Genomic DNA, 8,965 nt, shown 5'->3' with positions numbered 1-8,965 from the left:
AACAGCAATTCGGCAGATTTTAGATGGTGAATGGTCGAAGTCGAATTTTTAAAGAGGCAGTAAATGATACATTTCGATATTCGAAATTTCAAATTTTTTTCAAATTCGAATCGAATTTGGACTATTCCCTAGTCAAAGAACACAAACATAGACTTCGAATTTTCACTTCGACCTTTGATAAATCTGCCCCTTAATGTTTTGAATGTTTAAATGGTTTGGGGGTATCGAATATCATAGGCTATGGAGAATAATCATTTCAATGTCTTGTTGTTTTGATTGTTTGAGAAATATCAATATAGACCAACAGTCGTCAAATTCATCATAGGTTGATTTTTGAAATATACATATGGAATGCTTTTAATTGTGAGCAATCTTACTGAATGAATAACAATGAATACATGTATTGTTAAAGCAATATCTCCTTTTAAAATCTGAAATGAAAAGTGAAACTGCAGTGGCGCCCAGCCCTAAAGAGATGGGTTTAACCCTTATTCTGGAAAAATGCACAATGCTGCCATTGCTGAGTGGGCACAAATTCTATTTTTCCTGGGAAAGTGATATAACCCCAGAGTGAGCTCTAATAAAAGGCATTTGCAGATCTATCTTGAAGGGTGTTTGATGTATTTATATAACTAAACTTTTATTTTCTCTCTGCCAAGTGACTGTACAACGTTAATGCTTTAGAAATAACTTAGTGAGGGTGCAATGGGAATATAGAGAAATAAAAACCTACTCACAAACAGTTGTTTCCTCCTACTCCTGCATCAGCGTGAGGGTGATTTTTGGCTCCATCTCTCTGGCTCCATAGTGGGCTGTGAGTAAGTTTTCTATGTTTTTTCAGCCAAGATACAGATCAAAAGTCGGTTTAAAATAACACGCTGAAATGATTTCTACAGGTCGCAAAGAGGCAATAATCTGAGAATGAACTTTTGTTTGGTGATCGCAAAAAAAAAAGTAATTTAAAGCTTCAATTCACTTAATGTACCGTAGATGTGAATCTTAGTGAATCTTAATAACTTTGCAGCTGGTCTTCTGCTGTGGGTTGACCCTGGCAACTACATATCGGCTCTGTACTTAAGGTATAATACATATAATACATACCAAGCATATAATCAGATGCAGCTCAGAAAACATTAGGTGGCATATTTACCAAAAAGCGAGACTAGAGCTTGCCACAGTCCACCACAGTGAAATACTGCCAAACCCTATTAATTTAAAGGAGAACTAAAGCTTAACTAAAGAAGTAGGTTAGAAATGTTGTACATTATGTTGGGCTTCTGTACCAGCCCAAGGCAACCACAGCCCTTTAGCAGTAAAGATCAGTGTCTCCAAAGATGCCCCAGTAGCTCCCCATCTTCTTTTATGCTGATTCACTGCACATGCTCTGTGCTGCTGTAACTTACTGAGCTTAGGGACTGACTCACAATATACAGTACACATAGAATATAAATGTCACAATATAAGGCTGCTAATTACTACATGGCAGCACAGAAATCAGTTCAATTAGCATCAGAATTTAATAATCAGTCCTGTAGCATCAGCTTATATTACAGACAAACCTCATTTTCTGCTTGATAATTAGTGACGACCCCTAAGCTTAGCTTCTCAACAGCTGCTCAGAGCCCACTGAGCATGTGAGTGTCACAGACACTTTCCAAGATGGTGACCCCCTGTGACAAGTTTGAAGTCCTGGATCATTGCTGCTATTGACAAGCTGAAACTTTAGGCTGATGCAATAAGTTCAGTATGTAACATATGACATTTTTAGCCATATTCATTTTTGGGGTTTAGTGCTCCTTTAAAAAATGCTTTTGTCAATGGGTGAACTCTGATTTTCATCAACTCAGAAATTTCCTCAAAAGTCTCATCTAGAGGAATTTCACTCTGGCAGACTGGCTAGCTTTAGTTTTGCTCTTAATGATAAATATGCTCCATTTTACGAACTCTCAAAGGGGACATAAACCTTATCAAAAGGTCAGCCCCCAACATTGCAACCTCAGGAAACCCCACATGAGTTTACTAATCATCTTAACGCTGCCAAAAAAATGTTTTGGTTTCCAAAGCCATTGAGGTAAAACGACGAAGATTGCTGAGGTAGTTCTGCACAAAAGCTACATAATTAGCAAACTCACACAGGGTTTCCTGAAAGGGGTTGTTCACCTTTAGATTAACTGTTAGTATGATGTAGAGAGTCTCAGATAATTTTCAATAGGCTTTTATTTTTTATTTATTTGTGGTTTCCCTAGCAACCATACATTGATTTGAATAAGAGACTGGGATATGAATAGGAGAGGGCCGGAAGAGAAACATGAGTAATAAAAAGAAGCAATAAAAATACATCTGTAGCCTTACAGAGCATTTGTTTTTAAGATGAGGTCAGTGACTCCAATTTGAAAGCTAGAAAGAGCCAGAAGAAGAAGGCAAATAATGAAGACCAATTGAAAAGTTGCTTAGAATTAACAATTCTATAACACACTAAAAGTTAACTTAAAGGTGAACCACTCCTTTAAAGACTGCTCATGCCAAAAGGCAGAGGCAATATTAACTTGGACCCTTAGTTTCATCCAGGGCCAGAAACTAGAGGTAGGTATAGTAGGCATCTGCCCAAGTTGGGGGAGTGCTAGGCAAGTACCTTCTTTGCGTCCCCTCTCTCCGATCTGGCCGGCTATTCGGTCATGTGTTTGCGCGTCTACTCACACATCCACGTGCCTATTGGGCGCTGTTATTGGCCAGGTTGCCTAGGGTAGCAAAATAAAAGCCTTTATTGGATTCCTGGCTCAAATCTCAAACAAAAACAAGTGTTTGTTCGATATATTCAGCCAGTTGGAGTGGAAAACTCTGCACGTGCACCTCTTTGTCTAAATACGGTTGGGTGAGTGCTGACCAACTGTTCTACTCAGGTTGCCTAGGGTGCCTGGCCAGCCTGGTCCGGTACTGGTGTCACCTGAAAGTAGGAGGCCCACCCAAAATCACAAAAGAAAGAAAATTCTTCATTGTAAATCATCCCTCCCTCTTGCTGCCTGATTCAACTTCTATGTTAGCCCATGTGTAAGAAGCAGACCCAATAATACTGTAATAAGCTACTCTTTTCTAAAACCTGTAAAGCAATTAAAGTGCACTGCCTTTAATTAAAACAGATTCTAATGAGAAGATACTGAAAGCAGGCATCCCTTCAATCTAGCAATCTAGGGTAGGAGGAATGACTGCATATTATTTCTTCTTTTCAACACAAAGTGAGAATTACCTTCTGACACATAACACACAGTAGGTGGTGACAGAAATCCCCCAGATGATTAATCTCAAGGAAAACAAAATGCATTTCTGAGGCGTTGTTATAAGGTTCTGATGCAGTAACATTATACACCCTTGGAACAGGTCCAGACCATATCAGAACATGAAAATTCCCAAATAACTACTTCTAATTTTAACATAACATATAGCACAGTCATACCACTAAATGAAAAAAAGTGGTAGAACGTCATGAAGCTTTATGAAGGATAGGTAATGTCAGACAAATTTGATTGCTTTTTATGATGTGGTAAGTAAGATGCTGGACAGTGGGGGGGGGGGCAGTAGATGTGATCTATTTGGATTTTGCCAAAGCGTTTGATACCGCAAATGGCTGCTTTCTAAACTAAGGTCTGTTGGGCTTAATGAAGTCGTTTGCACTTGGATAGGAATCTTTCTACAGGATCGGGTACAGAGGGTGGTTGTTAATGGTACATTCTCTATTTGGAGTAAGGTTCTTAGTGGGGGTTGGTATTGGGTCCACTTTTATTTAACTTGTTCATTAATGACTTAGGGGAGGGTGTTGTAAGTAATGTATCAGTGTTTGCAGATTACACAAAACTATCCAGTCCAATTAATTCCAATCTGGGCAGCTAAGTGGCAGGTGAGATTCAGAGGGTTATTTACTAAAATTCGAATTTAGCAAATTTTTTAAATAAAAAAAGACAACCAAACGCTAACCTTATTTATTATTAAAAAAGCTTGATTTAATCGGTTTGGGAAATAAATTGCTAAAATCGATGGGAAACCAGAATAGTGCATTTTTTCTGAGTTTTTTACTGAATCACTCCATTTTTTCGGGTGTTTTACTGAAGAACCCAAATTTTTGGATTTTTGCTGTGAAAAGTCCAAAATGGTCAGGTTTTTTGGCTTATTCCAGTGCAGACCACAGAAACGTCAAAATAGTATAGGGACCTCTGCCATTGATTTATACACAACCTTGGCAGGTCTGTGATGGCAGATTTACGGATTCTGGCTTTTTGTTGTATTGTGCTTTAATAAATCCCGAATAATTCGAGTTTTTAAAAAAAAAAAAAAAACACAAGAAATTCAGGTTTTGCCCCAAAATACACAACTGGAGTTTAGTAAATAATCCCCTAAAGTCATGTGAAGTCATGCACCTGCGATGTAAAAATATCCAAGCCACTTATACCCTTAATGGGACTGCACTAGGCAAATCCATTATGGAAAAGGACCTTGGAGTCCTTGTAGATGATAAACTTGGCTGTAGCAAGCAATGCCAGTCAGCAGCATCAAGGGCAAATAAGGTCTTGAGCTGTATTAAAAGGGGCATTGATTCACGGGAGGAGGGGGTCATTCTTCCATTGTATAGAGCACTGGTAAGGCCCCATCTAGAATATGCCGTACAGTTTTGGTCTCCATCACTCAAACAGGACATTATTGAATTAGAGAAGGTCCAGAGAAGGGCAACTAAGCTGGTAAAAGGTATGGAAAATCTTAGCTATGAGGAAAGACTGGCCAAATTGGGGATGTTCACGCTGGAGAAGAGGCGTTTAAGGGGAGATATGATGACTATGTATAAATATATAAGGGGATCATATAATAATCTCTCTAATGCTTTATTTACCAGTAGGTCTTTCCAGCTTCCAGCTTTCCAGACACGAGGTCACCCATTCCGATTAGAAGTAAAGAGTTTCAGCCTAAATATTACAGTGAGAGCTGTGAAGATGTGGAATTCTCTCCCTGAATCAGTTGTACAGGCTGATACATTAGATAGCTTTAAGAAGGGGTTGGATGGCTTTTTAGCAAGTGAGGGAATACAGAGTTATGGAAGATAGCTCATAGTACAAGTTGATCCATTCATCCTATTTTATTTCTCCATCTTATTGTCAATAGGTCTTTTCACATTTATTTTTTTAGCTAGTGTCATTCTTAAGGATATATCAGCAAAGAGCCGCAAGATATTTATAAACAGTTGTGTTGTACTTCGCATGAAGATAAATAGACTCACTTTATTTATTTATCTTTAAATAAACTTATAGGGATTCTGTCATGATTTTTATGGAGTAGTTTTTATTTCCAAATGACACGGTTTACAAATAATTCACTCTACAATATAAAATTTAATTTCTGAACCAACAAGTGTATTTTTTTTTTTAGCTATGATATTGGTGTGTAGGCAGCCATCTCATGTCATTGTGCCTGGTCATGTGTTTTCAGAAAGAGCCAGCACTTCACAACAGTACTGCTTTCTGACAGACTATTAATTCTCCTACTCAGTGTAACAGGAGGAGTTGCAGTGGGACTTCGATTTTTACTATTGAGTGCTGTTTATATATCTACCAGAGAGCTGTTATCTTGTTACCTTCCCATTGTTCTGCTGATGTGCTGCTGGGGGGAAAGGGAGTGCAGTGCAGCAATAAAAAGTAACTTATGTTTATCAGAGCACAAGTCACATGACTGAGTGAACCTGGGAAATTGGCATGTCTAGCCCCATTTTATATATTTAAAAAAAAATTCAGTTTGCTCATTTTCAATGCAGAATTCTGCTAAAGCATCACTATTGACAGATGCATTTTCACTGCACTGAGCCTCCCCCGAAACTACAGGCTCTAGATAATCACTTGGTTTGCCTTTATAGTAATCTGCCACAGGCTTCTTTATATAGGTTTATTGGTTATGAAATGCCATTTGTGCCAGAAGCTCTACATTTCACAAGTTTTCATCTCCACTCCAAAAAATGTCTGAAATGCTAATTTATTTTAGATGAATTTAAGAATCAGTTCCATGACAGATTTCTACCCATGTGTAACAATAGCATTTGACCTGGTGACCACTTTTTAGTGAATACGAATCCTCTGACAGATTAATGAAACATTTAAAATTTGAACAATTCTTTTGAACAGTTCCTGAAACTTTCTAGAATGTCAGGCAAAGGTTAATAAATGCGATACAATTTGAACTGCTAGGAAAATGGCAAGAACATGTTTAGAATCCCAATTTGGCTGCTGCTGCTACACCTTCTCCAACGTTTATTGTCCATAAACTGTGCAGGTATTTAGGTACATTACTGAGGTCTAAGTACTTGTTGCACTGTTTGCCTTTGCAAAGCCAAATTTGGCTGGGTAGAGCTTGCACCAGCCTCTAGCTTGCCAGAGCATTTGAATGCACAGAAATTAAGGGAAAACTATTAACCGGCTAAAAAAATTGTAAAGTAAAATTAATTCAAATTGCAAGAAATTAAAAGGAATCAAAAAAAAGCAATCAAAGCATGTTCAAAGATTTAATGGTATATTCCACTTATAACTTTCCCATAAGACCCACGACAGTCGTGTAACAAGAGCATGCCAGCCACCCCTCCCAAAAAAAATCTTCAGAGGGGCCCAGCACAAAAAGCTTATCCAGCCCGAAGCTATAGAGGAAGCCCCCCTGCAACCACTGGGTCCTCTATACAGCTTATGTGTTATGGCATGGGTTTTGCCTGCATTACTTGGAAATTGCTGTGAAAAACCAATTTATGTACAAACACACACACAGGTGAATCACCCATTTAGGGCTTTGCTCTATCTAAATGCCTAAATTTAATTGGGAAGTTTGGGAATTATGGACGTATGCTAGCTCAGGAAACGGAGTGGTGAATACATGGTGCATGAGTAGATAAGGGAGTGAAGAGGAGCCAAAGATTCAGCACTTTCAGTAGTTTGAGCTGTTGGTCCCAATAAATGTACCAAACATATTGATAATGGGTTGAGTGCAGAGGACTCTTGTATTTGTCTATATGTATTTTGTGGTCACAGCCTCTTTGCACCCCCACCTAATGGTTTTAAAAATTAGTGGTGAGCACAACTTTCCCTTGTTTGTTATACTGTATAATGCGGTTTAGAGCTAATAAACCACATGTTCAGTTATATGAAACCAAGTAGCGTGTAAATCAAGTGTGACAGAGCAGATATGATCCTTATTGAAGAATTCTCCTGTCCGTCAACCTGGAAAAAAATTTATGTGCAGTGTTAGACATCTCTATGCTTGCTGGACTTCAGAGCCAATCATGCTTTAATTCATGGCGGTCTACTCTAGCATATGGGCAGTTGTATTGCAGTCATGTTTGGCTGGGGTAACTTTCGGAATGTGCATAAATATGCTCACAGGGCACATAACTTCAGAAATTACAGTTTTTAATTACAATACAGCTGGGAATTAAAAATAAATCATCAGCAAATGAACCAGGACAGATTCTTACAGCATAGGAGACCTTGGATGATGGTATCAGATCATGTCAGGTCTACCTATAAAAACTTGGCTTTTTATATCTTTTTGCTGCCAATAAATTACATAATTATATTTTGGGTCTCTATAGCCCATTCCTCTAAATGGTTTGAAATAAGATCAACATATCATAAAGGTTTGTGACCGCACTGACCGTGCACGGTATTCTATACCCTTGCCCCATCATACCATAAACTTTCTCAGTTACAGGTATCGATTATCCAGAATGCTCGGGACTTGGGGCTTTGTAAATAATGAGCGTTTCCCTAAATTGGATGTCCATGCTTTAAGTGTACTTTAAAAAAACATTTAAATATTAAATAAACCCAATATGACTGTTTTGCCTCCTGTAATGATTAATTATATTTTAGTTTGGCTCAAGTACAAGGTACGGTTTTATTTTTTTAAAAAAATTTGAATTATTTGGATAAAATGGATTCCGAGAGATGTCCTTTCTGTAATTCGGAGGTTTTTGGATAAGGAGTTTATGGATAACAGATCACATACCAAATTTTGACCCTTGACTGTGGCTTCCTTCCATGCATGACATACTTTGCATCACCACCTTCCAACTACTTCCAAGTTACTAATAAAACCCCGCAGGTGCTTTACCCACTCTGGTATGTAACATGCAAAGAATAAAACACAAGACATACTGAAACACCTTTATTAAATGCAAACCACATTATCCACTTCTGCTTCAATTACATACACAAACTGTAATTGACAATGTCCCTTGTGCGTTGAGCGCAAAACAATCAGCTGACTAATAAGGATGTTTTTTTTTTTTAAATAAAATCCAGTACAACCTAAACATCAAATAAAAAGAACCTTTCCAAGTATTATTCTAAATGCTCTTATTAGCTCCATCTCGGCTGCAGGTAGTTACATGTCATTTATTGCATTAAACAACATAAATAGGCTTTCCTATACTGTGAACCTGTATGATGATTTCTTTTCAAAAATCCCCCATAAGAATGATTAGCTTTATTGCTAGACTTTTTTTTTCTTTAAAACATTCATATATAAATTTGAGAGAAAATTCAAGTTGGTTCCACATGTGAAGGTAACAGCACCTGTCTGATACAGCATAACATTGTGACGTCAATGTGCTGAGCAAGATAGGCTGTTTAACACATGGCTCCTTTGGGAATACTCTAATGGAAATATTGGGGAGGGCAGGCCCGGACTGGCAAACTGTGGGTTCTGGCAAATACCAGAGGGGCTGCTATAAGGTGCCATAGAAAGTCAGTATGTAGTGGGCTGGTGGGGGCTGTTTGGGCCTCTGTGTGGGCTGATTGGGCTTCTGTATACCTGAAATGCCAGGGCCTTTTTAATTCTCAGTCCAGCCCTGGGGAGGGGGGTTTATTAGTAATATTTTTTTGTTACATACATTTTCTCTTTTTTTGTGTATGCATTCATCTATGTGTGTGGGACTTGCCACATTGCT

Source organism: Xenopus laevis, chromosome 7L (assembly GCF_017654675.1).
Source record: "Xenopus laevis strain J_2021 chromosome 7L, Xenopus_laevis_v10.1, whole genome shotgun sequence".
Lineage (NCBI taxonomy): Eukaryota > Metazoa > Chordata > Amphibia > Anura > Pipidae > Xenopus > Xenopus laevis.
This window is presented reverse-complemented; position numbering follows the sequence as displayed.